Source organism: Bos indicus x Bos taurus, chromosome 21 (assembly GCF_003369695.1).
Source record: "Bos indicus x Bos taurus breed Angus x Brahman F1 hybrid chromosome 21, Bos_hybrid_MaternalHap_v2.0, whole genome shotgun sequence".
Taxonomy (NCBI): domain Eukaryota; kingdom Metazoa; phylum Chordata; class Mammalia; order Artiodactyla; family Bovidae; genus Bos; species Bos indicus x Bos taurus.
Genome location: NC_040096.1, coordinates 26,648,880 through 26,668,744, shown reverse-complemented (window position 1 = coordinate 26,668,744; position 19,865 = coordinate 26,648,880). Strand labels below are relative to the sequence as shown.

Below are 19,865 nucleotides of genomic sequence, written 5' to 3'. Positions count from 1 at the left end.
TGACCAGAGCAGTTCCTCCATAAACTAAGAGGCACTTCACAAACATTTGTTTTCTTCCTGTGCTCAGTTACTCAGTCATGTCCGACTCTTTGTGACCCCATGGACTGTAGCTCTCCAGGCTCTTCTGTCCATGGGATTCTCCAGGTAAGAATACTGGAGTGGGTTGCCATTTCCTTCTCCATCACTGCCTGAATACATATTAATTACTTCACTATAACATCAGTTGGGCTTCCCAGGTGGCACTTGCAGTAAAGAATCCACCTGCCAATGCGGGAGACACAGGTTCAATCCCTGGTCAGGAAGATCCCCTGGAGAAGGAAATGGCACCCCACTCTAGTATTCTTGCCTAGAGAATCCCATGGACAGAGGAGCCTGGCGAGCCACAGTCCATTGGGTCACACAGAGTAGGACACAACTGAATGACTGAGCACAAAGCATAGGGACGGCAAACATGATTGATTTGTCATGGATCTTGAGATGTTTGGGACCTTTCTCCAATGATCAATGAATTCATTTTTAATTCTCGTAATGCCATTGGGAGCAGAGTGTGTTTAGTTGACAGCTCCATGTTTACATTTCAGGATCAATAGGACACTGCTCAAAGAGATCTCTTCATCTCTTTTCTGCAGGGCAGACGTGAAGCCACTCCTCATGACTCAAATGTTGCTGCCATTGGGTACCCTGTCAGCTCTCTCCGATCCTGGGTTCTCCTGGAAGCTTGTAGAGAATTCTGTTGTGGAATCACAGTACCATGCGTGTTTGCTTCCCTCTCGTCCTTTTCCTCCCCCTCCTCTTCCTTCCTTCCTCAGCTGTGAGCTCTGAGGACCAGACATGCATCTTACTCTTCCCTCCGTCCCCAGACTAACACAGTGACAGACTGAGTAGATGCTCAGCAGATTCAGTAATAAATAAATAGCATTTCTCCAATGAGATTCACAGAATACTCCCAAAGATAAACTCCTGGCCTGGGAAACCAATATGTATAGATAAAATGGTATTTGAATACTCCATGAAATTCCTAGACAGCCAAGACAAAGGGTTTGGTTTTGCTTTTACTGCTAATACCCTTAGCTACAACATGTATACCTCACGGTTTCAATGGCAACATAATAAACACATTTGGTATGTTTTTGTATGATGCCATGCAATCTTTTGCCTTCTTTCCAAAAGTATAGAAAGCACAGCAAAGCCTCATTCTACTGAAAATGGACACTGTTGTTCGTGGTGTCCATAAACTGTTAATGTAGCTATATTGAGCATACAGGTTCTGCTTCTTTTACTGCAATTTTATTGCAGTGGTGATAATGAGACCTGTTAACGTATCACAAGCCTCTTCAATATTAGAAAAGACGAAGGAATAAATAGCTATGTACTTGCTATATTTAACTTCTAGGGTCCTAAAGTAAATTGCTTGAGAAGACTGGATCCCGGAGATTACAAATTTGAATTTGGAATTTTGAAGTGTGTCCGTATTCCACTGGAGATCAAAGACGCTGAACCAAAAGAACTGTGAACTGGCCGACATGACAGCCGTGGACTGGGCCAAGCTTCTTTTTGAGAGGGCAGCTTAGCTCGATGATTATGACTTTGGTGGAACTAAGGTGACTGACAGTGGAAAGAACTGGGACATGAAAGTCCTTAAAAAGTTATTGATGATTTTGTTTATGTTACACACCTTTACACTTTGTGCAGGAAAAAAAAGAAAGGACAGTGGTGTGGAAATGGACTACAGGTAAACTGCCACTAAATCAGCTGTTCTCGGGCAATTCTCTACCTAGATCACCTCTTATATAAAAATGCAATGTGTGTGTGTGCTCATTCGCTCAGTTGTATCTGATTCTTAGCAACCCCATGGACTGTCGCCCACCAGGCTCCTCCGTCTGTGGAATTCTCCAGGCAAGAATACTGGAGTGGGTTGCCATGCTCTCCTCCAGGGCCTCTTCCCAACCCAGGGATTGAACCCACATCTCTTGCATCTCCTGCATTGGCAGGCAGGTTCTTTACCACTGAGCTACCTGGAAAACCCAATAAAAATGCAGGTAAGCAGGCTAATCTGGACGTTACAGACTGACACCCTGCAGAGCCCAGGGCTGCAGGGGTGCCTCATTTGGCCCTGCAAGTGTATATTTGTCATAATAACAACTGTCTCTTCACATCCCCACTTCTCTACTCAGTACTGCCTCACACCTGGCCCACTGTATGCATTCACGATGCTCTCTGCCCCTGTAAGTGTCAGCAACTGTCATCACTGGACTAAACACAATGTTTTCCATGGGATGCTGAAGAAAGAGGTGTCGATGCTATATCTGAGGCAAAAAGCTGGATTTGTTGTTTGTGAGGGCAGGAGGACAGATAATTAGATAGTTGGATGGCATCACTGACTCAATGGACGTGAGTCTGAGCAAACTCTGGGAGATGATGAAGGACAGGGAATCCTGGTGTGCTGTAGTTCATGTAGTCTCAAAGAGTCAGACATGACTGAGCAACTGAACAACGACAAAACACAGTAAACTATGGATTTCTTAATGAGCGTTTGGGAAGCGTGTGGCTGGGGATTAGTGGACTCTTAACAGTGGGAGTATTCAGGCACTAAGTGACCTTTAGCAAAGAAGCCAGGTCACTGCAACAAGGCTCTTGCTGATTGGCTGGCACTCAGAAGCATGTGTACTGACCAGAGGAGGCTGTCAGTGATGAATTGGGACAGCTTTAAAACCTGTTCCCCTGGTACTTGTTCCAGGGGCCAAAGAACAAGGAGTCTTTTCCTGAACTCCTCTCAGTAGGACCCTTTTTGGATTTAAACATCAAATAATCCAGCTCAGAGATTTGCAAAATTTGTGTGTGCGTGCTTAGTCGCTCAGTCGTGTCTGAGTCTTTGCAACCCCATGGACTGTAGCCCTCCAGGCTCGTCTGTCTGTGGAATTCTGCAGGCAAGAATACTGGAGTGGGTTGCCATTTCCTCCTCCAGGGGATCTTCCTGACCCGTGGACGGAACCTGCGTTTCCTACATTGGCAGGCAGTTTCTTTACCACTGAGCCACCTGGGAAGCCTTTCAAACTTAAATGAAGCAAATCAGATCCCCTGGAGGACTTGTTAAACAGGCTGTTGGGTCCCTCCCCTGCAGAGTTTTTGATTCTGCGGGTATGGGATGGTGTTAAGAATCCACACTTCTGATGAGTTCGCAGGTGATGGTGACGCTGCTGGTCCAGGGACCACACCTTGAGAACTATTGGTCCAGCAGTGTTGGATTTGAAGGTAATCAAAGAAAGTATTTAGAGGGTTTCCTCCGCAGCTCAGTGGTAAATAACCCACCTGCCAATGCAGGAGCCTCAGCTTCGATCCCTGATCAGGAAGATCTCCTAGAGAAGAAAATAGCAGCCCACTCCAGTATTCTTGCCTGGAAAATCCCATGGACAGAGGAGCCTGGAGGGCTACATTCCATGAGGTCTCAAAGAGTCAGACATGACTTAGCGACTAAACAACAGAATATTTAGAGACTACCCTGGTGGTCCAGTGGTTAGGACTCCATGCTTCCACTGCTGGGCGCCATGGTTCAATCTCTGGTTAAGAAACTAAGTTCCCACAAGCTGCATGGCATGGCCAAAAAAATTTTTTTAACTGAAAAAAAAATTATATATATAAAGGTTGCAAAGAGTTGGACATGACTTAGCAACTAAGCAACAACAACAGTAACAATATATATATACTTAACACAATATGATACTAGTGAGTCTAAGAATTCTGTAAATGATTTTGTAAAATGGTTTTTAATCACAGTCATATCTACATACCTTTGAAAACTAATGGTAAATATATAGGAGAAAGATAATACTTACTCCTGCTAAAATTAATGACTAGAAAATATGAATTCCAGGACATATTGTAGAAACTCTGTCTCATCCTTTCCCTCCTCTCCCTTCCCTCTCTTCCCCACTCTAAAGGTGTGGTCCATCCTGTCCTGGGGGATCCTAGACCTGATAACTTCCCAGGGGAGCTCCAGGCAGCAGATGGCAGTTTAACACATGAACTTCTGGTCAAGGTATGAGTCACATTAGTGCTGCTAAGTTGCTACAGTCACTCTGACTCTTTGTGACCCTCTGGATCGTAGCCTACCAGGCTCTGTTTCTTATAGAATGTTGTCCAAGGGATTCTTCAGGCAAGAATACTGGGGTGGGTTACCATGCCATATTAGTAAACTGATGTACATCAAAAATACAGGGGGCAAGGAAGCTTACAAGACAGTGGGGGGAGGCTGGCTGACTTTCGAAACTCTTTCATGTCCTCAAGGAGAATGGCCCGTTTGTTTCAGTGTAAGTGCCGGGTGATATCAGGTTGTTCTGTGTCTTTGAAGATAAACCATGCTGCCGGCAGGACACACACTGTCCTCAGAAGGAGAGCCTGGCACTCTCCTGAGTTTACACTTTTACCTTCTGGTGGGGGTTGGTGGGGGCGGGGGTGGTTGTTCAATGTAAGTGTACAAGAGAGAATTCAAAACACTTTGTGTTTCTGGAGAGGAATATTTTTACCAAGAAAATTCTTATTAAGGAAAAAAAAGCCCCCAGGGATTCTATTCTACACAAAAGCCAGTGCTCTGTGTGATATGGAGAGTGAATAGAGACTCGGCACATACTGAATAACGCTGCCCTGTACCCACATCTTCCCGGGAGGATTTTACTAATGTGTTCACGTGCAAAATTCTTTGAGGAGAGACCACAGTGTTCTATTTCTACAGCTGATAAGAGCTGGTAATTTTATTGAGAGCTCAGTACGTTCTTTATACAGTCCTCACCTCAGTGTTATGATGTAAATCCTGAGTCACTCTCATTTTACAAGCAAGGAAACTGAGGCACAGAGAGGGCACACGGCGTCCCTGTGACACACAGCGAGATGCAGGCTCAGGCAGAGGGACTCCACACATGCAAGCTGAACCCCGAGGTCATCAACATCTCAAAGGCCTAGAGACTTCATCCCTTTAATTACCTTCTCGGTTGTCTCGTTTCCTTTAGAACGCGTTGTGATCTGACTTTTTCATGTGCTCACCTACTACTGTCTGTTTCCCCTCCTAGCAGAGAAGCTGCAAGAGGACAAGGGCTTTGTCTGCTCACTGCTGCATCCTTAGAACCAAAAACATTTGTGAAAGGAAGGAAAGGAGGAAAGGAGGGAGGGAGGGAGGGAGAAGGGCAGGGAGGGATGGGAGGAGGGACAGAATGAATTCTGTGTATGAGTCTGCTTGGTAAATGAGACTTGACAAAAGAATGCCTGTTATATTCTGTTTTCTTCTATTGACGGCTAGTTGTCCAGAGTGATCTTGTTTTTTAATTTTTATTAAAGATGTGGACCATTTCTAAAGTCTTTATTGAATTTGTTACAATATAGCTTCTGTTTTATGTTTCTGGCTTTTTAAACACGAGGTGTATGGGATCTTAGTTCCCCAACCAGGGATCGAACCAACACAGTGGGAGGTGAAGTCTCAACCACTGAACCGCCCAGGAAGTCCTGGTCTTGTTTTTAAAGAAAAAGCCCCATCAGTTTCTTGCACTGAAAAGAACAGAGCTCACCTTTAAGGTGACAGCAGGCAGTCCAGAGGGCGCAGCACCACCCGGCTACATCCACCGGCCCTTTGTGTGCAACTTCCCTTAGGTCACCCTGAGACCCACGTGAGCCATGCTCACGTGGCTGTGTGTGTGTGTTGGGGGGCTGTCCCAGGCTTCCTTCCAGTATGTCAGGTGGGTCATCTCTGATGAGTGGGATTAGTAAAGCAGGAGAGAGGAGACAAGAGCCTCTCATCTTTCTACTTTAAATACGCCTGTATTGCTCGAATCCCACCCCCGCCCATGAGTATCTGTTATTTCTAGACTGAAACACAAGCAATAAACAATATCAAAAGAAGAATTTGTAAGTCAGGAATTGGCAAACTACAGCCCATGAGCCAAATCTGGCCCACCACCTGCTTTGTAAATCAGGTTTTCTTGGAATACAGGCCTACCCCTTCATTTACATACTGGCTATGGTTGCTTTAGTGCAACTATGGTAGGGTTCAAGGGTGGAGACCCTATGGCCCTCGAAACCAAAAAGATTTACTCTCCAACATTCTATAGGAAACATTTTCTGACCCTTGATCTAAAATAGTTTCTTTTAAATTCCTTATAGTCCCCCCCAACCGCCCCCCCCCCCCGACCCCGCCCCATAGAAACGAGACACAGAGAAACGAGTTAACAGAACTGGATTCTTTCTTCCTACTAGGAAGGTAGCGTGTGCTAGTTGCTCAGTCGTGTCTGACTGTTTGTGACTCTCAGCCGAAAAAAAAACCTTTCTTAGCATTTCCAGGAATACAAATATCTGTCTGTATATCTGAAAAGACTTAAGTAAGCTGAGGGTCAGGCACAAGTAAGCTGATTGACCACAGTACTTGACTTTTCCTTCAAGCACCCGGTAATACTTAGCCTATAATATATTTATCTGATTATTGCCTCTTTTCCCACTGTTACCAGAATGTAAGTTTTACTATATTAGGGATGTAGGAAGCACGATTTATTTATAAGGGGCTTGATATTTAGGCCACCTAAATATTTGGGGTTATTGGCATTGATTATATTTATTGATTTCCTCTTGTGGTTTTGAAAAAAAAAGTTTAATGTATTTTGAGTCTACTTATTAAAGTAATAATGAAGCAAAAGCCCATTACGGTTTCTCCAAGTAAAAGTGAGAATATCTGTTTGGCAAAATATGTCATGAAGACAATAAAGAAGTATGCCTGCATGCTCAGTCATGTCTGACTCTTTGTGACCCCATGGATTGTAGCCCGCCAGGCTCCTCTGTCCATGAGGTTCTCTAGGCAGGAATACTGGAGTGGGTTGCCATTTCTTCTTCCAGGGATCTTTCCCACCCAGGAGTTGAAGCCATGTCTCTTGTGTATCCACACTGAGCAGGCGGACTGTTTACCAACTGCGCCACCTAGAAAGCCCAGACAATAAAAAGGTGAGGAACAAACTGGGAGGATATATTTGCAGCATGTGAAAGTAAAGGATTAGTACAGGAATATATAATCACCTAGAAAAGAGAGAACTCTGTCAGAAAAGTGGACCAGAGTCATGCCCAGACATTTTACATGAAAGAACTTACAAAAGGCCCATGTGTTTTTAAAAGGTTGCTTATTCTCACACATAATCAGGGAAGTAATATTTCACATCCACTGTTTAAAGCAAAAATTCACAGTCAGAGGATGTCAAGTGTGAATGACTTGGAACTTCCCTGGCAGTCCAGTGATTAAGACTTTGTCCTTCCAGTGCAGAGAGTATGGATTTGATCCCTGGTGGGGGAACTAAGATCCCACATGCCCAGTGGCATGACCAAAAAAACTGTGTGAATGACAGGAACTTCTATCCAGCTGATGGGAGGGAAATCGGCGCTCTTCCCCTGGAAATGACTTGACATTACTTAGTGAAGCTGAACAGACAGATACCGTACAACTCCTCAGTACTCAAAATGGAGCCCTGTGATCAGCATCGCCTGGAAGCCTCCTGGAAATGCAGAATTCAGGTCCCCATTATGGACCTATGGAGTCAAGATCTGCCTTGAGATGCCCACTGGAGGCCCCTGGGGATCTTTAAAAAGCCCAGACGCCTAGGTGGTACCCAGACCGGCTAAACTGTAATCTCAGGTTGGGACATGGGCATTAGCATTTTAAAAAGCTTCTCATTTCAACCTATAACTGGGGTTAAGAAGCAGCAACCAGATGTCTCTCATATTATGAGAAACACAAAAGTATCTTTAATAGCCAAAATTTGGAAGATAACCAAAATGTCTACCAATAGCAGATTTTACACATGCATGCATGCACGCACACACACACCCCCCACACATTCTTACTATAAAGAAAAGCAGTGAGTGACTAATAGGAAATTCAGGATAGTGGTTACTCTGTGGGGTGTGGAAGGAAAAGGCATGTGATTGGAGGAGAATGGGGGAGAAAGAGAATTTTTAAAGCCCTGGTAATATTCTTTTTTTTTTTTCTCCAGCCATGCCACGCAGCATGTGGGAGGGATCTTAATTCCCTGACCAGGGATTGAACCCACACCCCCTGCATTGAAAGCGTGGAGTCTTAATCACTGAACCACTAGCGAAGTCTCCCTGCTAATATTCTATTTCTTATGTTCAGTAGTGGGGAATACTGGTGTTCCTTTCTTCCTCTTCAACTATAAAAATAGGGTTTATGCACTCCTTTGGATAAAATTTTAAAGTCTAAAAAATGTTTTAAGAGGGTATCTTTTACTATCCCTTCTTCTGAGTTGCCTTCTTCAAAGCACCTCACCCTTCCCCAGACCTCCTCTGCTGCTCTGCTCTGAGCTGGTTCTCTCCACGTTTGCTGAGATGTCAGAGCCGAGCAAATGGACCCACTGCTCTGCCCACCTGGATCTTTTCCACCCCAGAGATCCTGGTTCACTCCATGTCCCATCTTAGAAAGTTCTGGATGGGCTCAGGACTTACACATGCCTCGAAGGCCCATCTAAGGGGCATCTGGGAGTCCCGGGAAGGGAACTCTAAAGGGCATTAAAACAGGAGGCAGTATCTGTATGTGTCTGGAAGGCCTGGGCCCTTCCCACCTTCACACAGACAAAGCCAGACAGGGCCAGGTGTCAACAAGCCGGGACCAGCCAAATGGTAAATCATTTAGCAGCAGAATAATGATTAAGCTACGACAGGGCAGACTGTCTTAAACTAGAGTTTTCAAAATGCTTTCTGGTTTGTTCTAAACCCAAACTCAGCCATCTAGTTAATGAGTGGGTCCAAGACACCATTACCTCTTACAAAGCATTTCTACCTACAGAATCTCATCTAATCCTCCCATGATTGCAGTGGGGATTACTACCATTTTAGAGATGAAGAAACAGGCTCAGGGCAGTTAAGAGAATTACCCAAGGACTTCCTGGTGGCATGGGCTTCCCTTGTGGCTCAGCTGGTAAAGAATCCACCTGTAAAGCAGGAGACCTGGGTTCGATTCCTGGGTTGGGAAGATCCCCTGGAGAAGGGAAAGGTTACCTACTTCAGTATTCTGGCCTAGAGAACTCCATAGACTGTACAGTCCATGGGGTCGCAAAGAGTCGGACACTACTGAGTGACTTTCACTTTACTGGTGGCACAGTAAGAACCAACCTGCCAATACAGGGGACATGAGTTTAATCCCTGGTCTGGGAAGGGATTGTCATGTGTCAGAGCAACTAAACTCCTGCGCCACAACTACTGAGACCATGTACTGCAGTTAGTCTGTGCTCCACAATGAGAGAAGCCATGAGAAGACCACACACCACAGCTAGAGAGTAGCCCCTGTTCTCTGCTACTAGAGAAACTCAGCACAGTCAAAATAAATAGAATAAACAAATTTTAAAATGTTTAAAATAAAATCCTTAAGAAAAAAGAGAGAGAGAGAGTTGTTCAAGATCACATGGTTACCATGGCACAAAAACTCACAGCCAGGCCTGCTGTCTCCAAGATTCTTCCAATGGTCTCAGCCCCTTCTGGGTGTGTAAATGCTCCTGCACTCGACTCTCGCACACCCAGAGATGCCCTCCTTGTGCAGAGGGCCCTGGCCAGCCCATGCCCTTCCTTGCCTGGACTTGCCTGCAGAATACATTCAAGCTCCTTAGTAACCTCTCCAAAACCTGCATTCACAGTTTCTGAGATTAAAAAATATTGGCTTTAAAAGAACTTGTAGACATGACTCTCTAGTTCAGTGACGTTAGTCCTTCAAGAATCACTGATATCTTTGAGAATCTGCTGAAACTATGCAACTTCTCCCCAGAACAATGCCCACAGACATCTCCAAGGGGCCATGAACCCCAAGACTCTTGTTGAGAACTGCAAATCAATGCTCTGTGATGACCTAGAGGGGTGGGATGGGGGGGTGGGGGTGGGAAGGAGGCTCAAGAGGGAAGGGATACATGTATACACATAGCTGATTCACAATGGTGTACAGCAGAAACATGATGTTGCAAAGCAATTATACTCCAATTAAAAAAAAAAGATTGCAAATCAAGAGTTACAGTTTTGGTGTTTTCTCCAAAAAGTTAAAATAGAATTACCATACAATCCAGAAACTCCACCCAGAAGAATTGAAAGCAGGGTCTCCGATATACATATATGAGTATGATATATATGAATATGGGTATATATTCATAGCAGCACTATTCATAATAGTCAAAAGGTGGAAACAACCCAAATACCCATCAATGGATGAATGGATAAACAAAATGTGGTATACACATACAATAGAAAATTATTCAGGCTTAAAAGGAAGGGAATGGAATGTTATGATACAAATGAACCTTGACAACATTCTATTAAGTGAAATAAGCCAGTCACAAAAGGACAAATACTGTGTGACTCCACTTCCAGGAGGTCCTTAGAGTAGCCTTAGAGTAGCCAAATTCATAGAGACAGAAAGCAGAGGGGGATTTGCAGGGGTTGGGGGAGGGGAAATGAGGAGTTAGTATTTCATGGAGACACAGTTTCAGTTTAGAAAGGTGAAAAGACTTCTGGGGTAGATGGTAGTGAGGCTGCGCAACAATAAGAATGCACTTGATGCTACTGAGCTTGTGCACCCCAAATTGGTTAAGATGGTGAACTTTATGTTATATATATTTTCCTCTGGCTGGGAAGGAATAGGGTAGGGCTCCTTAGGTGGCACAGTGGTAAAGAACTCACCTGCCCACACAGATGTAAAAGACTCCAGTTCGATCCCTGGGTTGGGAAGACTGCTAAGAGAAGGGCATGGCAACCCACCCCAGTATTCTTATCTGGGAAGTCTCAGGACAGAGGAGCCTGAAGGACTACAGTCCATGGGGTTGCAAAGAGTCAAACAGAACTGAGCGACTTCCACATATACACATACACTTACTTTAGAACATTTGAATCAATTTTGTGCATAAAATTAGCAGTAAAAAAAATTTTTTTTTACTTCTACCAGTTTATTGCTACCAACCCATCTCCCTCTACCCTCCTTATTATGTGTGGCACAGTCATGTAACCCCATGGACTGCAGCCCACCAGGCTCCTCTGTCCATGGACTTTTCCAGACAAGAATACTGGAGTGGGCTGCCATATCCTTTTCCAAGCAGTAAAAATTTTAAGTGTCTTATTTATCCAAACCTTTGTCACGAAGGGGTATTATAATTCACATATTTATAGCATCTTCTAATTTTCAGTTCAGTTCAGTTCATTCAGTTGTGCCTGACTCTTTGCAACCCCATGAACCACAGCACACCAGGCCTCCCTGTCCATCATCAACTCCCAGAGTCCACCCAAACCCATGTCCATTGTGTTGGTGCTGCTATCCAACCATCTCATCCTCTGTTGTCCCTTTCTCCTCCAGCCCTCAGTCTTTCTCAGAATTAGGGTCTTTTCAAATGAGTCAACTCTCCACATCAGGTGGCCAAAGTATTGGCGTTTCAGCCTCAACATCAGTCCTTACAATGAACACCCAGGACTGATCTCCTTTAGGATGGACTGGTTGGATCTCCTTACAGTCCAAGGGACTATCAAGTGTCTTCTCCAACACCACAGTTCAAAAGCATCAATTCTTTGGTGCTCAGCTTTCTTTATAGTCCAACTCTCACATCCATACGTGACCACTGGAAAAACCATAGACTTAACTAGATGGATCTTTGTTGGCAAAGCAATGTCTCTGCTTTTTAATATGCTGTCTAGGTTGGTCATAGCTTTTCTCCCAAGGAGCAAGGGTCTTTTAATTTCATGGCTGCAATCAACATCTGCAGTGATTTTGGAGCCCAGATAAATAAAGTCAGCCACTGTTTCCCCATTTGCCATGAAGTGATGGGACTGGATGCCATGATCTTAGTTTTCTGAATGTTGAGCTTTAAGCCAACTTTTTCACTCTCGTCTTTCACTTTCATCAAGAGGCTCTTTAGTTCTTCTTCACTTTCTGCCATAAGGGTGGTGTCATTGGCATATCTGAGGTTATTGATATTTCTCCTGGCAATCTTGATTCCAGCTTGTGCTTCCTCCAGCCCAGCGTTTCTCATGATGTGCTCTGCATAGAAGTTAAATAAGAAGGGTGACAATATGCAGCCTTGATGGATTGCTTTCCTGATTTGGAACCAGTCTATTGTTCCATGTCCAGTTCTAACTGTTGCTTCCTGACCTGTATACAGGTTTCTCAAGAGGCAGGTCAGGTGGTCTGGTATTCCCATCTCTTTCAGAATTTTCCACAGTTTACTGTGATCCACACAGTCAAAGGCTTTGGCATAGTCAATAAAGCAAAAATAGATGTTTTTCTGAACTCTCTTGCTTTTTCAATGACCCAGCGGATGTTGGCAATTTGATCTCTGGTTCCTCTGCCTTTTCTAAAACCAGCTTGAACATCTGGAAGTTCATGGTTCACATATTCCTGAAGCCTGGCTTGGAGAATTTTGAGCATTACTTTACTAGCGTGTGAGATGAGTGCAACTGTGCGGTAGTTTGAACATTCTTTGGCATTGCCTTTCTAGCATTTAATTGTTTACATGTATTTTTTACTATTAGATTATTTGATTAAATCTATAAGTGATTATTTGGGGCAATAATCTCTTCAAACAAATATTGAGCAACCTGTTCAAATAAATATTTGTACCCACTTTATAATATAAAATGGTATTCCATTATTTAAATGTATATATATTTGATACATATGACCAAAGTGATGACATGGACCAGAGCCTTGTCTAACTCAATGAAACTATGAGCCATGCCATGTAGGGCCACCCAAGAAGGACAGGTCATGGTGCAAAGTTCCGACAAAACGTGGTCCACTGGAGAAGAGAATGGCAAACCACTTCAGTATTCTTGCCTTAGAACCCCATGAACAGTATGAAAAGGCAAAATCATAGGACATTGAAAGATGAACTCCCCAGGTCAGTAGGAGCCCGATATGCTACTGGAGAAGAGTGGAGAAATAACTCCAGAAAGAATGAAGGGATGGAGCCAAAGCAAAAACAACACCCAGCTGTGGATGTGATGGGTGATGGAAGTAAAGTTCAATGCTGTAAAGACCAATATTGCATAGGAACCTGGAATGTTAGGTCCATTAATCAAGGCAAATTGGAAGTGGTCAAACAGGAGATGGCAAGAGTGAACATTGACGTTTTAGGAATCAGCAAACTAAAATGGACTGGAATGGGTGAATTTAACTCAGATGACCATTATGTCTACTACTGTGGGCAAGAATCCCTTAGAAGAAATGGAGTAGCCATCACAGTCAACAAAAGAGTCCAAAATTCAGTACTTGGATGTAATCTCAAAAATGACAGAATGATCTCTTTCGTTCCCAAGGCAAACTGTTCAATATCACAGTAATCCAAGTCTATGCCCGACCGGTAATGCTAAGAAGCTGAAATTCAATGGTTCTATGAAGATCTACAAGACCTTCTAGAACTAATAACCAAAAAGAGATGTCCTTTTCATTATAGGGGATTGGAATGCAAAAGTAGGAAGTCAAGAGATACCTGGAGTAACAGGTAAATTTAGCCTTGGAGTACAAAATGAAGCCGGGCAAAGGCTAATAGAGTTTTGCCAAGAGAACGCACTGGTCATAGCAAACACCCTCTTCCAACACACAAGAGAAGACTCTACACATGGACATCACCAGATGGTCTTTGCAGCCAAAGATGGTGAAGCTCTATAGAGTCAGCAAAAACAAGACTGGGAGCTGACTGTGGCTCAGATCATACACTCCTTATTGCCAAATTCAAACTTAAAGAAAGTAGGGAAAACCACTAGACCATTCAGGTATGACCTAAATCAAATCCCTTACGATTATACAGTGGAAGTGACAAATAGATTCAAGGGATTAGATTCGATAGACAGAGTGCCTGAAGAACTATGGATGGAGGTTCATGACATTGTACAGGAGGCAGTGATCAAGACCATCCCCAAGAAAAAGAAATGCAAAAGGGCAAAATGGTTGTTTGAGGAGGCCTTACAAATAGCTGAGAAAAGAAGAGAAGTGAAAGGCAAAGGAGAAAAGGAAAGATATATCCATTTGAATGCAGAGTTCCAAAGAAGAGCAAGGAGAGATCAGAAAGCCTTCCTCAGCGATCAATGCAAATAGAGGAAAACAATAGAATGGGAAAGACTAGAGATCTCTTCAAGAAAATTAGATACCAAAGGAACATTTCATGCAAAGATGGGCTCAATAAAGGACAGAAATGGTATGGACCTAACAGAAGCAGAAGATACTAAGAAAAGGTGGCAAGAACACACAGAACTACAAAAAAGATCTTCATGACCCAGATAACCACAATGGTGTGGTCACTAACCTAGAGTCAGACATTCTGGAACGTGAAGTCAAGTGGGCCTTAGGAAACATCACTACAAACAAAGCTAGTAGAGGTAATGGAATTCCAGTTGAGCTATTTCAAATCCTAAAAGATGATGCTGTGAAAGTGCTGCACTCAATATGCCAGCAAATCTGGAAAACTCAGCAGTGGCTACAGGACTGGCAAAGGTTGGTTTTCATTCCAATCCCAAGGAAAGGCAATTCCAAAGAATGTTCAAACTACCACACAATTGCACTCATCTCACACGCTAGGAACGGAGAAGGTAATGGCACCCCACTCCAGTACTCCTGCCTGGAAAATCCCATGGATGGAGGAGCCTGGAAGGCTGCAGTCCATGGGGTTGCTGAGGGTCGCACATGACTGAGTGACTTCACTTTCACTTTTCATTTTCATGCATTAGAGAAGGAAATGGCAACCCACTCCAGTGTTCTTGCCTGCAGAATCACAGGGATGGGGAAGCCTGGTGGGCTGCCGTCTATGGAGTCGCACAGAGTCGGACACGACTAAAGTGACTTAGCATAGCACACGCTAGGAAAGTAATGCTCAAAATTCTTCAAGCCAGGCTTCAACAGTCCGTGAACCGTGAACTTCCAGATGTTCAAGCTGGATTTAGAAAAGGCAGAGGAACTAGAGATCAAAACTGCCAATATCCGTTGGATCATCAAAAAAGGAAGAGAGTTCCAGAAAAACATCTACTTTTGCTTTATTGACTAAACCAAAGCCTTTAACTGTGTGGATCACAACGAACTATGGAAAATTCTGAAAGAGATGGGAATACCAGACCACCTGACCTGCCTCCTGAGAAATCTGTATGCAGGTCAGGAAGCAACAGTTAGAACTGGACATGGAACAACAGACTGGTTCCAAATCGGGAAAGCAATCCATCAAGGCTGCATATTGTCACCCTTCTTATTTAACTTATATACAGAGTACATCATGCGAAATGCTGGGCTGCATGAATCACAAGCTGGAATCAAGACTGCTGAGAGAAATATCAATAACCTCAGATATGCAGATGTCACCACCCTTATGGCAGAAAGAGAAGAAGAACTAAAGAGGCTCTGATGAAAGTGAAAGGAGAGTGAAAAAGTTGACTTAAAACTCAACATTCAGAAAACTAAGATCATGGCATCCAGCCCAATCACTTGATGGCAAAAGATGAGGAAACAATAGAAACCATGAGACTTTATTTTGGGGGGCTCCAAAATGACTGCAGATGGTGATTGCAGCCATAAAATTAAAAGGTGCTTGCTCTTTGAGAGAAAAGCTATGACCAACCTACACAGCATATTAAAAAGCAAAGCATTACTTTGCTGACAAAAGTCCGTCTAGTCAAAGCTATGGTTTTTCCAGTAGTCAAGTATGGATGTGAGAGTTGGACCATAAAGAAAGCTGAGCGCTGAAGAACTATGGTGTTGGAGAAGACTCTTGAGAGTCCCTTGGACTGCAAGCAGATCCAACCAGTCTATCCTAAAGGAAATCAGTCCTGAATATTCACTGGAAGGACTGATGCTGAAGCTGAAACTCCAATACTTTGGCCACCTGATGTGAAGAACTGACTCACGAGAAAAGACCCTAATGCTGGGAAAGATTGAAGCCAGGAGAAGGGGACGACAGAGGGTGAGATGTTTGGATGGCATCACTGAGTCGATGGACATGAGTTTGAGCAAGCTCTGGGAGTTGGTGATGGACGGGGAAGCCTGGCGTGCTACAGTCCATGGGGTCACAAAGAGTCGGACATGACTGAGCGAGTGAACTGAACTGATATTTGATATAACCACTTGATTATTTGAATCTGTGATTATTACGGACAATAATCCCTTAAGATAGTCTCTTCACCTCCTGTACCCTTTGATAAAGGGTGCCTCATCATCTGATTATTAAATATATTTTTACATTATATGTCATATGATTTATTATAATGTCTCCCCCAGTTTGTCACCAAGTATGTTATTTTTTTTACCATGAAAGTTTAATTTTTATTATTTATGTTTTGGCTGCACTGTGTGACTTGTGGGATCTTAATTCCCCAACCAGGGATCAAATCCACGCCCTATGATTGGAAGTCAGAGTCTTAACCACTGGACCACCAGGGAAGTCCCGCTATGATTACAAATGTATTCCTTTGTGGTTTCAAGCAGTAATTATATGGTTCTCAGCAGATGAGTACAAAATACTGAAGCAGCCGTTGGCAGGGGCCAGAGCTGGGGTCATGAACGGCTTCTAGACTCTGGAATCTGAAGGCCTGGGCCTTTTCAGTCTTGGGACTGCCTGTTTGGAATTCTTCTACCTGCTATGGCATGTCTCTGCATCTTTTTCACCTTCAATTGCCCTGGCTATTCTTGGCCCTGTGTTCCCCTGTACACATTATAGGAACACCTTGCCCAAAATAAAAAAAAAATAAATACTGTTGGGATCTTTTTTGTAATCATTTAACCCTATAGGCCTATTTGGTAAGACTATATTAAAAATGAGACTTCTTATCTATTAACATGGTGTAGTCCTTGGGATCTTTTTTGTAATCATTTAACCCTATAGGCCTATTTGGTAAGACTATATTAAAAATGAGACTTCTTATCTATTAACATGGTGTAGTCCTCATTCTGGAGAAGGCAATGGCAACCCACTCCAGTACTCTTGCCTGGAAAATCCCATGGACAGAGGAGCTTGGTAGGCTGCAGTCCACGGGGTCACTAAGAGTCAGACACGACTGAGCGACTTCACTTTCACTTTTCACTTTCCTGCATTGGAGAAGGAAATGGCAACCCACTCCAGTGTTCTTGCCTGGGGAATCCCAGGGACGGGGGAGCCTGGTGGGCTGCCGTCTCTGGGGTCGCACAGTCGGACACGACTGAAGCGACTTAGCAGCAGAAGCAGCAGCAGCAGCAGTCCTCATTCATTTTTCTTTAATGTCCTCCAAAAAAGTTTACGATTTTCTCCAGAGTATGTCTAACATGTGTTAGATTATTCCCAATTACTCAATATTTTTAAAGTTATTGTTATTAAAATTATTAATATGCAATTAATATAGACTAATGTGTTTAACTTATAATATGTAATCAACTAAAAGCTATTATAATAATTATTGCATTTAATTGAATTTTAAACATTTTAAGCTGATAGAAATAGGATTTTTGTATATTGATTTTGTGTCTAGCAACCTAACTAAATTCTTATTACATCTAATGATTTGTTGATGCTTTCAGGTGTTTTATCCAGACACCATAATCTAAGTTTTATTTTTCTTTTAAAAATGTTTATTATGGCATGATCTGCTAAGTCACTGCTAAGTCACTTCAGTCGTGTCCGACTCTGTGCGACCCCAGAGATGGCAGCCCACCAGGCTCCCCCGTCCCTGGGATTTTCCAGGCAAGAACACTGGAGTGGGTTGCCATTTCCTTCTCCAACGCATGAGAGTAAAAAATGAAAGTGAAGTTGCTCAGTCGTGTCCGACTCTTAGCAACCCCATGGATTGTGTAGCCCACCAGGCTCCTCCATCCACGGGATTTTCCAGGCAAGAGTACTGGAGTGGGGTGCCATTGCCTTCTCCGATGGCATGATCTACATATCATAAAATCTACCCCCTTTGAAGCATATATTTGAATGCTTTTTGGTAAATATAGCTGTGCAGCTACAATTATGTGGCTTTAGAATGTACTTATCCTTTTTATTTTTCTGTATCTTAACACATTTTTTTCATTTCTTTAACTCTAGTGCATTTGCTAGGGGCTTATGGGAATACCAGACCACCTGATCTGCCTCTTGAGAAATTTGTATGCAGGTCAGGAAGCAACAGTTAGAACTGGACATGGAACAACAGACTGGTTCCAAATAGGAAAAGGAGTACGTCAAGGCTGTATATTGTCACCCTGTTTATTTAACTTATATGCAGAGTACATCATGAGAAACGCTGGGCTGGAAGAAACACAAGCTGGAATCAAGATTGCTGGGAGAAATAACAATAACCTCAGATATGCAGATGACACCACCCTTATGGCAGAAAGTGAAGAGGAACTAAAAAGCCTCTTGATGAAGGTGAAAGTGGAGAGTGAAAAAGTTGGCTTAAAGCTCGACATTCAGAAAACGAAGATCATGGCATCCGGTCCCATCACTTCATGGGAAATAGATGGGTAAACAGTGGAAACAGTGGCTGACTTTATTTTTCTGGGCTCCAAAATCACTGCAGATGGTGACTGCAGCCATGAAATTAAAAGACGCTTACTCCTTGGAAGGAAAGTTATGACCAACCTAGATAGCATGTTCAAAAGCCGAGATATTACTTTGCCAACAAAGGTCCGTCTAGTCCAGGCTATGGTTTTTCCTGTGGTCATGTATGGATGTGAGAGTTGGACTGTGAAGAAGGCTGAGTGCCAAAGAATTGATGCTTTTGAACTGTGGTGTTGGAGAAGACTCTTGAGAGTCCCTTGGACTGCAAGGAGATCCAACCAGTCCATTCTGAAGGAGATCAGCCCTGGGATTTCTTTGGAAGGAATGATGCTAAAGCTGAAACTCCAGTACTTTGGCCACCTCATGCGAAGAGTTGACTCATTGGAAAAGACTCTGATGCTGGGAGGGATTGGGGGCAGGAGGAAAAGGGGACGACAGAGGATGAGATGGCTGGATGGCATCACTGACTCGAAGGACTGAGTCTGAGTGAACTCTGGGCATTGGTGATGGACAGGGAGGCCTGGCGTGCTGCGGTTCATGGGGTCACAAAGAGTCGGACATGACTAAGCGACTGAACTGAACTGAACTGAACGTGTGTAATTTTGAACAAAAGAATGGTAGGTGATATTGGGCTCCAAAATCACTGCAGATGGTGACTGCAGCCATAAAATCAAAAGACGCTTGCTCCTTGGGAGAAAAGTTATGACCAACCTACACAGCATATTAAAAAGCAGAGACATTATTTTGTTGACAAAGGTCCATCTAGTCAAAGCCATGGTTTTTCCAGTAGTCAAGTATGGAAGTGAGAGGTGGACCATAAAGAAAGCTGAGGGCTGAAGAATCCAACTCTGGTGTTGGAGAAGACTCTTGAAGAGTCCCTTGGATTGCAAGGAGATCCAGCCAGTCAATCCTAAAGGAAATCAGTCCTCAATATTCACTGGAAGGACTGATGCTGAAGCTGAAACTCCAGTACTTTGGCCACCTGATGCGAAGAGCTGACTCATTTGAAAAGACCGTAAGGCTGGGAAAGATTGAGGGCAGGAGGAGAAGGGGACGACAGATGATGAGATGTTTGGATGGCATCACTGAGTCGATGGACGTGAGTTTAAGCAAGCTCTGGGAGTTGGTGATGGACAGGGGAGCCTGGCAATACTGTATTGTGCAAATAATAAAAATGTCTTCCTTATAAAAGAAGGCTTTATCTCTCCAGAGTATTTGGGCTTTTATTTTAATTACTAGAACTTACAGGGAAGCCTGGTGTGCTGCAGTCCATGGGGTCACAAAGAGTGGGACACAACTGAGCGACTGAACTGAAGAATGGTAAGTACCATGGCTAATTTGCAATCCAAAATGGAATAATGTGGAACTTCC

At 43.5% G+C, this 19,865-nt stretch overlaps 1 long non-coding RNA gene and 1 other non-coding gene across 2 annotated transcripts; both read left to right on the top strand.

Moving 5' to 3' along the window:
- The first annotated feature begins 1,187 nt into the window (after nucleotides 1–1,187).
- LOC113880200 lies at nucleotides 1,188–1,323 on the top strand. The gene has a single exon (XR_003507664.1). It is a non-coding gene; the product is annotated as a small nucleolar RNA SNORA1 (small nucleolar RNA).
- A 637-nt stretch (nucleotides 1,324–1,960) lies between these two features.
- Nucleotides 1,961–5,340, top strand: LOC113879860. Its single transcript, XR_003507487.1, has 3 exons — nucleotides 1,961–2,039; nucleotides 3,939–4,036; nucleotides 5,064–5,340. It is a non-coding gene; the product is annotated as an uncharacterized LOC113879860 (long non-coding RNA).
- Nucleotides 5,341–19,865: the final 14,525 nt, after the last annotated feature.